Source organism: Talpa occidentalis, unplaced genomic scaffold (genome assembly GCF_014898055.3).
Source record: "Talpa occidentalis isolate TD23 unplaced genomic scaffold, MPIMG_talOcc4v2.1 talOcc4.15, whole genome shotgun sequence".
Lineage (NCBI taxonomy): Eukaryota > Metazoa > Chordata > Mammalia > Eulipotyphla > Talpidae > Talpa > Talpa occidentalis.
The window spans coordinates 71,363,776-71,378,365 of record NW_023601543.1 but is presented as its reverse complement, the minus strand read 5'-3'; the positions used below and the strand labels follow the sequence as shown (position 1 = coordinate 71,378,365).

The following is a 14,590-nucleotide window of genomic DNA, read 5'->3' as shown; positions in this document are numbered from 1 at the left end:
ACAAACACAGCTCACTTCGACCCAGAGAAATGTAGTAGGCAAGGTAAGATTAGTCTTTTGGTTCCTAATGTCACCTCAAACTGTTTAAATAACATTGTGATGGAGAAACAACTCTAGTATGTGCCAGCTAGAGTGTGCACTCCAGCTCCTGCTACTTGTTTTACCAAGAGCCACATTTTTTTCCCAAGTCTTCCTCCTGTCCTTTGTACACCAACCTACCTCCCCGTGCCCTACCCCATCAGATGTCTGAATCTTTTTAGCACAAATTTAATCTAAATAACTTAATTTTCATTTTGGTAAAATGACTTTAAGATGCTCCATTTCTTTGAGTACATTTTCCCATCAATTATTGTGGATTTCAATAGTATAAAGGAACAAAGTTATTAGAAAGATATCCATACTAACTTGATAGAATATTTCTGTGAAGATTCCTAGTGATGACTCCTTAGATGTAAACTTTATATCCTTTTTGTATCTCTTTTAATTCTGACATCATTCTTTTCTCAACTTTCTTACACATTAATAATAGTGGTATAGGCATTTTCCAAGATTGATGGATGACTAGCTAAAAGGTTTCATAGCCCAAGGCAAGGGAGAGGTCCATTAACTTCACATGGTCAATAATTTCCCGGGTAATGCCCTCTTCTAAGATTTTATTGCTAATAAAATCCATGTTTTAATGTTCATAAAAATTAAGCATCATTGTAAGTTGCTCATTCTTTAAATTATACCTGTCCTTGCTTTTTTTGCTGTGTCTTCATTCTTGAAATATGTTGATTTGCTCTTTTGTATATTTCTTTAAAATTTAAATTGGCTTGCTTTTTTATATATTTAGAGTCCCACACTTGGAAACTTAACAATTGTTTTCAAGGGACACATTTCTATAATTCCCTTTACAAAAAGAATTAACGATGGTATTCTGAAATGGAATAGCTGCCATAGCTTTTGTCAAACTTTTACTGATGAAGAAAAAAAATACTCACTAGTTAGGAAAAATAACAAATTTATTTTGTTGTGTTAGTGAATTGATTGAATCAGACTAAATATGAGGCCATGTCTCCTGCATACCATTTTTTTTCATCCGAAGAAATATTCTGTGAATTATTACTGGACTTTTAGTTTAACTTGGCAACACATCTGAAATCGTTGACTCTTTTTATGGCTTTTAATTTCTAAATCTCAGATCACAAAATTTAGAAGGGTCCTTTGCTTTTTCAGAAATATGTGCCAGTGGGCTTTCATTTTTTTAAGACAAAACTATAGGTATTACCTGGTAAAATAAAAGGGGGAAAGCTTGCTAAAGTATTTTCTACTCAAGTAAGCTACCAATAATCTATGATTTGGGGCTCATGTAGTCACATCCAGATTGTAACCAAATACAGAATGTATGGTTCCCACTCCTGGTTTTCTGTCATTCAATGATGAGATTAAAAAGCACAGAGGAAATGGGTTGGGAATCAACAAATCTTACTCTGAGCTCACTCCTTCTAGCCTAGAAACCTCTGAAAAATAGCTTAGCCTCCTAGTATATCACTTCTTTGAAACAATATTTGATAGCTATGATATTTGCTCTGTCTAACTTTCAGGATGGTACTGAGAAACAATGGAGGCAATGTTGGGTAAGTGTACTTTCTAAAATCTAAAGCCCCCCAAAATGGTGCCTTTGAGATCACCTACCAAATGGAATATATTTAGCTGTATTTCAGCTTTGCTGCCATCCCTTAGCATGAAATGTCTCTCTATAAATTACCTTGCCATTGGCAACTTATGAAAGAAAAAAAACAAGGTCACGAAAATATGCTTGAGTTATTCTTTTGCATGTTAATAAGTGAAAATGGTATCCATTATGGCCCTGTAAGTTGTAAAACCCCAGCCAGCCATGTTAGCTAATTATGTTAATGTTAGATGCTGTAGAATGTTGAAGATTAATCACAATATAGAATTTGTCTAAACATCCATTTCCTACCTGCCAATCTGTTCCAACTACTAATCAGTCAGGCAGAAAACAGAGAACTCCAGCCATTAGAAAACAAATGGGCACACATATATAACTACCAATGTGCCCGAATCCTTCATTTTTTGATGAAAGCATATTGCCTGGGCTGGAATCACATTGTAAATATTTGCTTGGCCTTTTCAAATAAAATGGATTTACCTTTCTATATAGAGCTATATAGTAGACAAAAAAAAAAAAAATCACTGGGCCTCCTCTGGTGGTGCAGCGGTTGAGCACTGGGCTGTGGGACTGCCCGCAGCCTCTACAGCACTGGTTCGATCCCTGGCCACCAGTGAGGGTCCCACATGGAGCACAGACCTCTCCTGCCGCCCGCTGCTCCCCTCAGCAGTGTACTTTGGTCCTTCTGCCTGCTCTGCTCCCCGCTCTGGCTCTGATGAATTCTCTCACTCTCCCGCGCTTCTGAGTATACCCAGTGCTTGTATGAATAAATAAATAAATCTTTTTAAAAAAAAAAAGCAAAAATCAACATGTTTAAAAAAAAAATCCCAACTCTATTCAATCAGACCAAACAAATACTTCCAGTATTACCCTACTGATCTGGTATAGAAAACCACTCCATTCTTTTTTTTTTTTTTTTTTTTTTTTTTTTTTTTTTTTTTTTTTTTTTTTTTTTTTTTATATTTATTTTTTTTTTTTTTAAATATTAAATTTTATTTTTATATTCCCCCATACAATTGCAAACGCCCCATTCTGACCCCAATCCTTCCCCTCCCGCCCCCCACCCCCCAAAAAGTGTCTCTGGTTCATAGTTTTTTTGTTGATTTTGATTTCACACTTCTTATATTCATTTTCCTGGTCCCTTATTTAAGTTTTCTAGATTCCTGCTATGAGTGAGACCATCCGGTATTTTTCTTTTTCTTTCTGGCTTATTTCGCTGAGCATGATCCCTTCCAGTGCCATCCATGTTGCTGCAAATTGCATGTGTTTATCTTTTTTGAATGCTGAGTAATATTCCATGGTATATATGTACCACATCTTCTTGATCCAGTCATCTATTTTGGGCATTTGGGTTGTTTCCAAAGCTTAGCTATTGTAAACAGTGCTGCTATAAACATAGGAGTGCAGGTGCTCTTTGGAATTGATGTTTCTGTGTCCTTTGGGTAAATACCTAGGAGTGGAATTGCTGGATCATATGGAAGCTCTATGTTTAGTAGGTCCAGAATCTCCACACAGCTCTCCATAGTGGTTGGACCAGTTTGCACTCCCACCAACAGTGCACAAGAGTTCCTTTTTCTCCACATCCTCGCCAACATTTGTTGTTGCTAGTTTTTTTAATATGTGCCATTCTCACTGGTGTGAGATGGTATCTCATGGTAGTTTTGATTTGCATTTCCCTGATTACAAGTGATGTTGAAATTTTTTCATATGCCTGTTGGCCATTTTCATTTCCTCTTCAGAGAAGTTTCTTTTTAGCTCTTCTGCCCATTTTTTGACTGGATTATTTTCTTTGTTGTTGCTGAGTCTCATCAGCTCTTTGCAGATTTTTGTGATCAGTCCTTTATCATTAGTGTTGGGTGCAAAAATGTTCTCCCAGTTGGTGGGGTTTCTCTTTGTTTTTGTTATGTCTCTTTTGCTGTGCAGAAGCTCTTTAATTTGATGTAGTCCCAGCTGTTTATCTTCTCTTCACTATCACTGCTTTGGGTGATGTGTCTGTAAAGATGTCTTTGATGAAACCACTCCATTTTCTAACTGATAAGAAATTTAACTCAAAGAAGCCATTGATATGAGATAGCTTAAACTGGGCTGTGGAAATTATTGAACGTTTTCTAAAGTTGGGCAGGAAATCTTCATGTCTATAAATTCTTTGGCTGTAAAAATCCATATTCCTTAATAAATTAAAAGTAATCTCAGTTACATGCAGTACTTTCTGGGGGGTTGTTTTGTCATTTTGGGAAGGACAGTTCATGGTGAGAAACTGTCCCTGGCCCTCCAGTATCCTTACCAACAATCATCATGACAAATGGCTTTTAGGAATAGAAGTCACCCATTATTGAGAACCACTGGAAAGAAATTTCACAAAGGAAATCTATACTTTTGTCAGAGGAGAGCCTAGAAACACACAGAAAAAATAATTTAAAAAGTGACAATCATCACTTAAAATACAGTTTATTTTAAGATTTATTTATTTATTTATACAAGCACTGGGTACAGTCAGAAGCGCAGGAGGGTGAGAGAATTCACCAGAGCCAGAGCGGGGCACAGAACAGGCAGACCGACGAGATACACTGCTGAGGGGAGCAGTGGGTGACAGGAGAGGTCTGCGCGCCATGTGGGACTCTCGCTGGTGGCCGGGGATTGAACCGGTGCTGCAGAGGCTGCGGGCAGCTTCGCAGCCCAGCGCTCAACTGCTGCGCCACCTGGGAGGCCCGAATTTTTCTATTTTTATAGTTGCAAAGATACAACTAGAGGGTACAAGATGGGGAACCATATTTTCAGTTTGTGGTCAGAAAAGTCAAGACAGGACAATGCGCCTTTCTTAGAATATTGCATACTTTCCCTACCTGACTCAGTTCTGTTCATTTCTTTGCTACCTGATTGGATGCCATATTGTTTTAATAGCATTTCCTGATTGGGTCTCATCAGCTATCACCAAATGACCATTCTATATAAGACTATACAGCATACAAGAATTATAGTATAATTTCTAATAGTTACACTATGCCATACACACTGCATGCACAAACGTGAACTATTTTCACCTTAAGAATTTCTGTAATTAGGGCCTCCCCGGTGGCGCAGCGGTTGAGCGCTGGGTTGCGAAGCTGCCCGCGGCCTCTGCGGCGCCGGTTCGATCCCCGGCTGCTCCCGGGCCACCAGAGGAGGGTCCCACATGGCGCGCAGACCTCTCCTGCCGCCCGCTGCTCCCCTCAGCAGTGTACTTCGCTCCTTCTGCCTGCTCTGCTCCCCACTCTGGCTCTGGTGAATTCTCTCACCCTCCCGCGCTTCTGACTATACCCAGTGCATGTAAAAACAAAACAAACAAATAAAATAAATAAATAAATAAAACATGCCTCTATTAAAAAAAAAAAAGAATTTCTGTAATTATATGCTGGTATTAAAATAAGAGCTTCTGTTTTAGCTCATGTTCATATTTCATCTCAGAAATACATAATTGTTAGATCTTAAACCAAAACAGATAGTTAAAAAAAAAACCCAGCATTTAAATTTGATTGAGCACCTTTTTAGGGTGTATGAGAAAAGGTGACCAAAAGAATAAAAGATCTAATCCAATTGATGTTTGGAGGCTTTCACAAATAAATTTCCAAGCTTGAATCAAAGACCTGTTTGGGTTTTTTTACATATAGTCTGTAACTATTGACAGGCAGGTGTGAGAACACAAGTGCGACCTATTATTCATGAAAATCTGAGTTGGTGGTCAATTTCATTGAAGAGAAACAAGTATTGAAATCAAATTTTCATTTATAGCCCCTCCTCTTCTTTTCAAATGCCTCAATTTATTGTATTAATGGCACTTTAAACCCAGAACTAGTGAATAGCACATGAAGACTGGAAAGGCAGTTGAATTTACATTACAGTACTCTTCAGCTTATCCTTTAAAATTCACACCTCTACCAAAAAAAAAAAAAAAAAGCCATCAAAGTGGGATATCACTTAAAGGAATTTTCAAGTGCAGGCATTTGCAAAGCTGACTGAAGAAACTAGAAGCAATGAAATAGCCGAAGGAAGAATGTCAGAACTAGCTTGAGGTTTCAGTGTGAAGGCCTTGCTTCCTAATTGTTATTATGCTTACAAGGACACTCTGTAAAAAGAAAAATGAACGCATTGTTCAACACCTGCTGTAAAAAGATGCTGGGACTCTGTGGCTTGCTTAAATCATTCCCCCCCCCCCCGGAACAAATTGCCGAACAAGCCCTAGGCCATTTAATTTCCAAATACCAGTAATTAAAATGAGTAACATCGTCAGAATTTGGCAGGGCCACAGCTTTCTTTTCCCTTTTCATTTTCACATAAATTTCAGTGAAGGTCAGATTTGTTGAAGGGAGGAGAGGGGGCGAAACCTGCCGGCCGTGTGCTCATGGGAGGTTAAAATATGACTTGTTCACAGTATCCCTCATAGTTCAGGACTTAATGGTCCTTGACGGGGATAACCTAGAAGTTAATTTTACTCTGTGTCCCAAAAGCAGTCATTGTCAATGTAATCTTTCTTGCGGGCTGAAGGGTATCGTCAACAAATGATCTGACTTTCAATAGCAATTGACCAGCACTGTCTCAAACGCAAAGAGTCATGGATGTGACTCCTTATTGATCTGCTTTCTGTTCCTAGTCGGAAACCTTTTTCGCTTTATCTCTTACACGGTCCATCTTTCTGTATTTCTCCCTAAGAATTAGTTCTTAATAGTTCTCATATTATTTTTCTTCAGGTGAGAGTACATCCAACACATAAACTGTAGAATGTAGCAAAATACAGTGTGCACCTGTATCGAGAATAAAACTACACGATCTGGCCAACTCTTTGCTTGGGAGAATGGGGCAGGACAGTGTAGAGAAAAAGTTTTTCTTTCTTCTACTGGGCAAACTGAGTCGAGTCACTTCACCCCTCTTGGTCTCACTTTCCTAATCTACAAAATGGAAATATGAAAACACATTCTGTGAAGTCAGTGAACTCAGACTTGCAAGGCAGATTAATGCAGAAGAAATAATCTAAGTCTAATTTCCACAAAGAACTCATGGATAAACAAATATGACTTTTTCTTGTTCAGTCTACTCTTACCCTAAAGAGAGCACTTAAGCCTGATCTCCTTGAGGTATGGTTTCGCCTTTCCCATGTGAGAATAACAGGTGTTGGTTTTCAAAGACCAACCCCTTGGGTTGTTTTCCACAGCAGCCAAGACACAGAGGATGGCTGTTGGAATCTATGGAAGCTGGTAGTAAATGTCAAGGGCATGTGCATCTGCAAAAACCTTGAGTGGCAGAGCCTGCTAGGAGGGACATTGTATAGAACGGCTGTGCTGCATGATTGCAAGCCTCCGAGAGTGGAAAATGTGAGAATGGAGGATGAAGGATCAGCTTAAAAAATCTTTTCAGATATGTGTATGAACAATGGTGAATTATGTATTTGTATATAAGTTGGAGTACAACCTGATATGCTATTGTAGATAAATGGAGAACAAGACTGAGACCTAATGGTTTTCATTGAGCTAATGATAACAAAAATTCCAAAGAAAAAAAAATGCAGAGTGATGAAACCCAGTACTTAGTGTTCTTTTTGTTGTTTTATTTATTGAGGTAACATTGGCTTACAACACTGTAAGTTTTAGGTATGCAGTTTCACACCTTGCCAACTGTATATGCCACACCACACACCCCCACCAAAGGTCTGGGTCCAGTCCACCACCATCCAGTTGACTCCCTCTATCATTTTACCCATTCCCACCCACCCCCACACTTTGCTCTGGTGACCACCATTCTATTGTCCGAATCTCAAGGATTTTTGTTTTGTTTATTCATTTGCTTTGATTCTTTGTTTTCTCCATATAGGTTGACAGTGTTTGTCTTTTTCCAGCTGACGTACTTCAGTTAGCATAATCCCCTTAAGGTCCTTCCATGTTGTCACAAATGGCAAGATTTCAACTTTTATTTTAATAACCAATAGTATTCCATTGTGTATATATATCACATCTTCTTTATCCATTGATCCATCAGTGGGCATTTAGGTTATTTCCATATTTTGGCTACCGTGATTAGTACTGTAAGGACATAGGGATGCTTATGTCTTTTTGAATTGCTGTGTTTCTTTGGATAAATGCTTAGAAGTAGAATGGTTGACTCATAAGGTAGCTCCATTTTCAATTTTTTGAGAAACCTCTGTATTGTTTTCCATATGGGTGCACCAATATACGTGACCACCAAGAGCAGATGAGGGTTACCTTTTCTCTACATCTTTTGCTGACAATTACTGTTTCCTGTCTTTTGATAAAAGCCTTTCTAGCACGTATGAATGATATCTCATTGTGGTTTTGATTTGCAATCTCTAATGATAAGCAACGAGGAACATATTTTCATGTATGGGTTGGCCGCCTGTGCATCTTACTTTGTGAAATGTCTATTTAAATCCTTTGCCCATTTTTTAATTAGGTTATTTGGTTTTGTTGCTTGTTTATATATTTTGGATCTATATAATCCTTGCTAATATATGATTTGCAAATATTTTTCTCTTTCAGTTGATTGCCTTTTAATATTTATGATAGTTTCTTCTCCTGTGCACAAGCTTTTTAGTTTGATCGAGTCTCATTTGTTTATTTTTGCTTTTGTTTTCTTATTATTGGAGATGAATCCACAAAGACATCACTAAGGTCAATGTCAAAGTGTGTACTACATATATTTTCTTCTGTGTATTTTATCATTTAGGCCCTATATTCAAGTTTTTAATCAATTTTGATTCCTCTTTGTGTATGCTGAGATAGTAGTCTAGTCTCAGTCCTTTGCTTGTGTCTGACCAGTATCCCCAACAGCAAAAATGAAAACATAGGGCCTCCCCTTGTGGCGCAGGTGGTTGAGTGCCACGCTGTGAAGCTGTCCGCAGCCTCTGCAGCACCGGCTTGATCCTGGCTGGCCGGCGAGGGTCCCACATGGAGGGGCAGACCTCTCCTGTCTCGCCCGCTGCTCCCCTCAGCAGTGTATTTGGTCAGTCTGCCTGTTCTGTTCCCCACTCTGTCTCTGGTGAATCCTCTCACCCTCCTGCATATCTGGCCTGTACCCCAGTTCTTGTATAAATAAATAAATCTTTAAAAAAAAAAAAATGAAAACATATGTCCATACAAAAATTTGTACATGAATGTTCATAACATTATTCATAATAGTAAAGTGTGGAAACAATCCAGATGTCCTTCAACTAATGAATAGATAAATAAGTTGTGGCTTACCCAGCCAATGAAATATTCACCAATAAAAAGGAGTGAAGTACTGATATATGCCACAACATGCTAAGTAAAAGAAGCCTATCACAAAATACCACATGCTGTAAGACTTCATTTATATGAAAAGTCCAGAATAGACAATTCTTTGTAAGCAGGAGGGAGACTAGTGTTTACCTGGGGTGGGAATGGGGATGGCATTACTGCTGTTAATACAGGGATTCTTTTGAGAGGAATGGACATTCTAAAATCAGAATATGTGTAGTACTGGTTGCACAACTCTGAATATACTAAAAATAATAGATTTGTACACTTGAAATGGGTGAATTTTATGTAAATTCTGTTTCACTTAGGCTGTTTTTTTATTTATTTAAGATTTATTTATGTATACATACAAGAGCTGGGGTGCAGGCCAGAGATGCAGGGGGTGAGAAACTCCACCAGAGACAGAGTGGGGAGCAGAACAGGTGGACTGACTGAAATACACTGCTGAGGGGAGCAGCGGGTGAGTCAGGAGAGGTCTGCTGCGCCATGTGGGCAGCTCCCTTGCTGACCGGGGATCGAACTCACGCTGCAGTGGCTGGCAATAGCTTGACAGCACTGTTCTCAACCCCTGCGCCACCAGGGAGGCCCTAGGCTGTTTATTAAAGCATAGTTTCTCCCCTTTTTTTGCTGGGGCTATGCTAGGAAAGTACGTGTTTTGTAGCAATAAAATCACACAAAACAATACGTTGTGCTGATTGGCAGAACTCAGCAACCAGACCGGACAGATTTCATGGTGATGTTGGCAGCTTGGTAGAGGAAGAAGCAGCAGTAAATAAAGCAGTGTTTTCTTACCCTCGTACACTCCCCAATGAGTCTGGTAAGCTCACTGAGCCTTAATATTGCCTAGAAAAAGGAGAGCTTGAACTGGATAAATTCCCAGTTGTTAACAATTCTAAATATTCTATTTACCTTAAAGATTTAGACAAAAATAATCACTAAAATGATACTTGGAATATCCCGTTATACCAAATATCACTGAAAAATATTATTTTGACTGTTTAAGCCAAAAGATTTATCTCAATTCAAAAGTATAACCAAGGTAATCTCAAGCATTTCATCTCATCTCTTCAGTGTTATTGTTCTGTACTTTAATGCTAATTATGAAGTCCAGATTTTATACAAAAACTATCATTTATGTAAGAAGCAAAATTATTTGCCTGATACTAATTTTGCTCATATTTTTTCACCAAATTATTTTCAAAATCTTTTTATTTTAACTGTTCTGAAGTAAGTGAAGAACATGAACCAGTTTAATGCAATGAAAAAGAATATTTTGGCACCACTTACAACATCTAAATGGCTTTCCACTTTCCTTGGTCACTACATACTCAGAAGTCCTTATTCTATTAGTTACTAAGGTAACCCAAAGCTGGCAGCCTGTTGACATACCTTTCAAGGACAAGAGATTTTGCACCATTTCATAGATAATGTCACATTAACCTCAAGTTCATCTTTTTCACAAAAGAACAATAATTATTTGAATGAATCTGTTGTAATTTTATTCTTTGTTTTTTAAAGGGACTGTTTGCTGTACTTTCCTTGAGCTCGGGTACTATTATTCTGTTTTTAAAATAATGTAGTTGTAGAAGTCAGATATCTTTATTGATTCCTGCATTAAACCACTTACTTGGTCTTTTTGTGGGTTACTTACAGCCTCTGTCCGAATCCATGTAGTCATCCAAATGGTCCTCAAAAGAGAACATCCTTTGATCTACCCTTACAAGCCTCATAAAGATATATCTACTGAAAATCAAGGCAAAGAGGATATAATGGGCTTAGAAAATAAACTCAGTCTTTTTGCCTTTTTGTCATTAAATGTAGTGCATAGACTCACATGAGAGGAGCAAGATTTTCTGTCTTTTTGTTAAGAATGAGGAATTGAATAGCTATATATTTTTAAAAAGTTGCAATCTTGCTATTCGCAACAACATGGATGGACTTTGAGCGTATTATGTTCAGTAAAATAAGTCAGATACAGGAAGGCAACTACTGTATGATTTCACTCATAGAGATAATCACAGCAAATGAATAAAAAAAGGAAATACAAACTCCTAGACTATAGGAACAGAATTGTGGTTAATAGAAGGAAGGTGAGACGTGGGTCACTTGGGTAAAGAGGCCAATTGTATGATGGAAGATGGAAACTAGACCCAATTGTGATCATAATGGAGTATATACAGATGTCAAATTATAGTTCTGCACACCTGAAACCTATATAACATTATAAACCCATGTAGTTTTGATATTTGTTTTAAAAGACTGGGAGTCATGGAGAGCAAGTATAATTTTTTCTCATAGCCCATCATTATAATGTGAATGAACATAGGTGTGCCACCAATGGCATCTAAAAAGTAGCTACTTTGCAAAGTTGAACACAGTGCTGAGAAATCATTACACTTTTGCAAATAATCCAAAGAAGTAGTAAACCTAGATAAAGGTAAATTTGAGGTAATCTATTAAGTGGTACCAAAATCACTATACTGACAGCATATTACTTCTCTGTTTAACAATTACACTTGAGATATTTCCCATATAGTTAATCGGATCTAAGAAAATACCTAAATCTAAAATCATGGTACTTACAAACTCTCCCCATAAATCAAGCTCTAACATTTATTCCTCTGAAGTGCTTCAAGTACTTATGTATCAACAAGTCATGAGAGCTCTTAAATTATTATTTACATTCAGCTTAGTGTATCTTTAGGCATCCTTAAATCTGACCTTATCCACTTGGATTCCATAAAAAAAAAAATATTTCTGGACTTTGGCGGTTATATCAAGGTCATGTTGAATGACTCAGATGTGTTAATAAAATGACTCAGAATAAAATATATTCTCTAAAATAGTAGTCCTCTACTCCCTTTAGCAAATACTACATGCCTGTAACAGTTAAGATGCTAAACTAAACACTGAAATTAATTCAGTGGTATATTTACTGGTGTAACTGCCCATTTAAAGTTTATCTTGTTAATTTTTATTACTTCCCTGTGGCATTCTAACCTTTATCTGAAGAGTAGGGAAATCATCCACCATATGCAAATTTTGTATTTGATTATTAACATCCAATTATGTTCTAATTAATTTGGAAGCATTAGAAGACAAATGACATGTTTGCTTACAGAAGAAAACCTTGCCATTGAAAATTCAAAATAAGTAAATACCCCATTTCTTTATTCATGATTTTAGGAATACCAATTTGCATGGGATGTATGATAGTTAATAAAAAGTGTGAAATTAGGAATTGGGTTACTTATGTCATGGTACTTCTGAAAGAACATTTTGGAAGTAACAATCTTGTGTACTTGAAAGTCACTGAGGGAGTAGATAAAATAAATAACTTCCTGGATCTTTCCACCTGTTTTAATTGTTGTCTGTGCTTATTTATAGATTTTTGGGGGGTTTCACTATGTTAATGAAATTTTAAAAGGGCACAGTCAAGTTACATGGAGCTTTATTTCATCAACTAACTCTTTGCTTCTTAAAATTAGGTTCAAAATTCAATTAAGATCACATAGATGGTTGCTGAGAGAGTAGACCTTAAGTGTTCTCCACACAGAAAAATTTAAAAAAGTAGTAATTTTGTCACATGATGGAGGTGTGAGCCAACCCTATGCTAGTCATCATTTTGTAAATATATCAAATCAATAGGTTGTACACAAGGTTTTATGTCTATTATATCTCAATAAAGCTGAAAAAAAAGATGTCTCTTGTTTTCTGAATTTGGTTGTGAAGAAAATATAACTTGAAAACTAAATTCATAGCTATAAGACAAAGAATCTGGTTCCTGTCACATTGTTGCCTACTAAGGTATTCACAAATTCACCATTCACAAATAAGCTGGCTTATATAGAATAGAACAATGACCCCAACATGGAAAATGTGAAAAGATTTGGAGAGGAGCTTTTGCTTGGAAAAATTCTAAAATTTATGGGAAAAGATGAAGTATTATAGTAAACTCTGTGGTATTTTTCAGACAATAAAAAGATTACCTTTTTTTGTTAGATTTTGTTGAAGAGACGATATGCTGAGAGATTCGTTTCCTCCATTGCTGAGCTACACGTGAGTAACTTTTCTGATTCTTTTTAAATTAAGAAATTTCCCCTTAAGTGTTTAGCTACCCCAGTTTTATCAAGAAGTTAACAATATTTTCCAAGGTACGGGATAACTTTGAAACTCAATTCATCTGAGAAAACCTAATGGTTTGTAGCTTGTTATAATATGAGATAAATAGATAATGACTGAATCATGTACTTTTTATCATTTACTCAATGCTGATCACTGTCCCAGAAGTTAATGAATATAAGCCAGTTATCAGTTAGATATTTGAAAGAAATATAAGCTTATTTTGTAACAGCTAGATAAGCAAGGTAAATCGATGACATCATCATGTCTTGTTTTTTCCTTCTAAACTGTAAACATCTTGGAATCAGGGATTGGTGGTTCTTACTTTTTTATCCTCCACATTTCATATCACTGAATTCCATATTAAGAATGTGAACATATGTAGGAACCAGAATCAGGTATTTTCTTCTTGACTACTTCATCTAAATCTGGGTTAGAAAGGCCCTAATGATTACAATTTATCTAACCACCCCAGTTGCCCCTACCAGCCTACATGGCCAGCTATGTTTTTATACATATTATCAGCAAAAGAGAACAGTCTGACTTCCAGCTGTTTTATCACTATAAAAAAAAGAATCTTAGTGATCTCTCATGATTTTCTAGCCCTTTGGAGTTATATCAAGGTCACATTGAATTGCTCAAATGTGTTAATAAAATGACTCAGAATAAAACATATTCTTTAAAATAATAGTTCTCTACTCCATTTAGCAAATACTACATGTCTGTAACAGTTAAGATGCTAAACATTGCAATTAATTCAGTGGTTTATTTACTCACGTAACTGCCTTTTAAAGTTTATCTTGTTAATTTTTATTACTTTCCTGTGGCATTCTAACCTTTATCTGAAGAGTAGGGAAATCATCCACCACTTTAGCGTGAAGACCTGTATCATTTTCTCTCTTTTTTTTTCATTTTATTTAAAACCATTGTCATGAAACTGTAAGAGTGACCCTTGAAAGCTGTGCACAGATCTGTGACACTCAGGGGGAAGAGGGCGAGGAAGAAGAGGAGAGTAAGGAACAAGGTGGAGGAGAGCAGGGTGGAGGGTGGTGGAGGGCTGTGGGCACATGGGTCGTGGGATAACTGTGGTGACCGCACCTGCGGGGAGACATCCTATACTGGGAAAAAATAAACAAGGATGTTTAAAATTTTCAAAAAGAAACTATTGTCATGAAAATATTCGGAATATAGGAATGTGCTTTCTCATTCCATTCCACCCTTGTGGTTCAGCCAATTTTAATGCTAGTTACAGTCATCAGGATTCTTGGTTCCAATTATTTAATAATTGCACTCTTTCGTTGACCTGTCTCGTGATAAAGTTCTTCATTTCAGAGTTAAACTGCTAAAGAATTTTAGTTGGAGCAATATATATTTTTACCCATAAAGCATTTCAAATATTTGAGAAAAATAACAAGGTGGGGGAAGGGACAGCAGAGGGAAGAGAGGAAAATAATGTTGGTTTGTCTAGTTCTGGTCAACTATAAAGAGTAAATGAAAAAAGCAAGTATGATTACTTAAGGTTCTGGGGGGA

At 36.9% G+C, this 14,590-nt stretch overlaps 1 protein-coding gene and 1 pseudogene across 9 annotated transcripts in view; both read left to right on the top strand.

The window, feature by feature from the left end:
- GK (glycerol kinase) overlaps positions 1–14,590 on the top strand; it is a 342,820-nt gene that overhangs the window by 69,162 nt on the left and 259,068 nt on the right. For all 9 annotated transcript variants that reach the window (XM_054695801.1, XM_054695793.1, XM_054695794.1 and 6 more), the window contains one exon: positions 12,940–12,996. The gene's annotated coding sequence lies outside the window, so the exon portion shown is untranslated. The remainder of the gene's footprint in view (positions 1–12,939; positions 12,997–14,590) is intronic.
- Positions 1–14,590, top strand: part of LOC119245720 (60S ribosomal protein L39-like) — a 116,020-nt pseudogene that overhangs the window by 7,312 nt on the left and 94,118 nt on the right.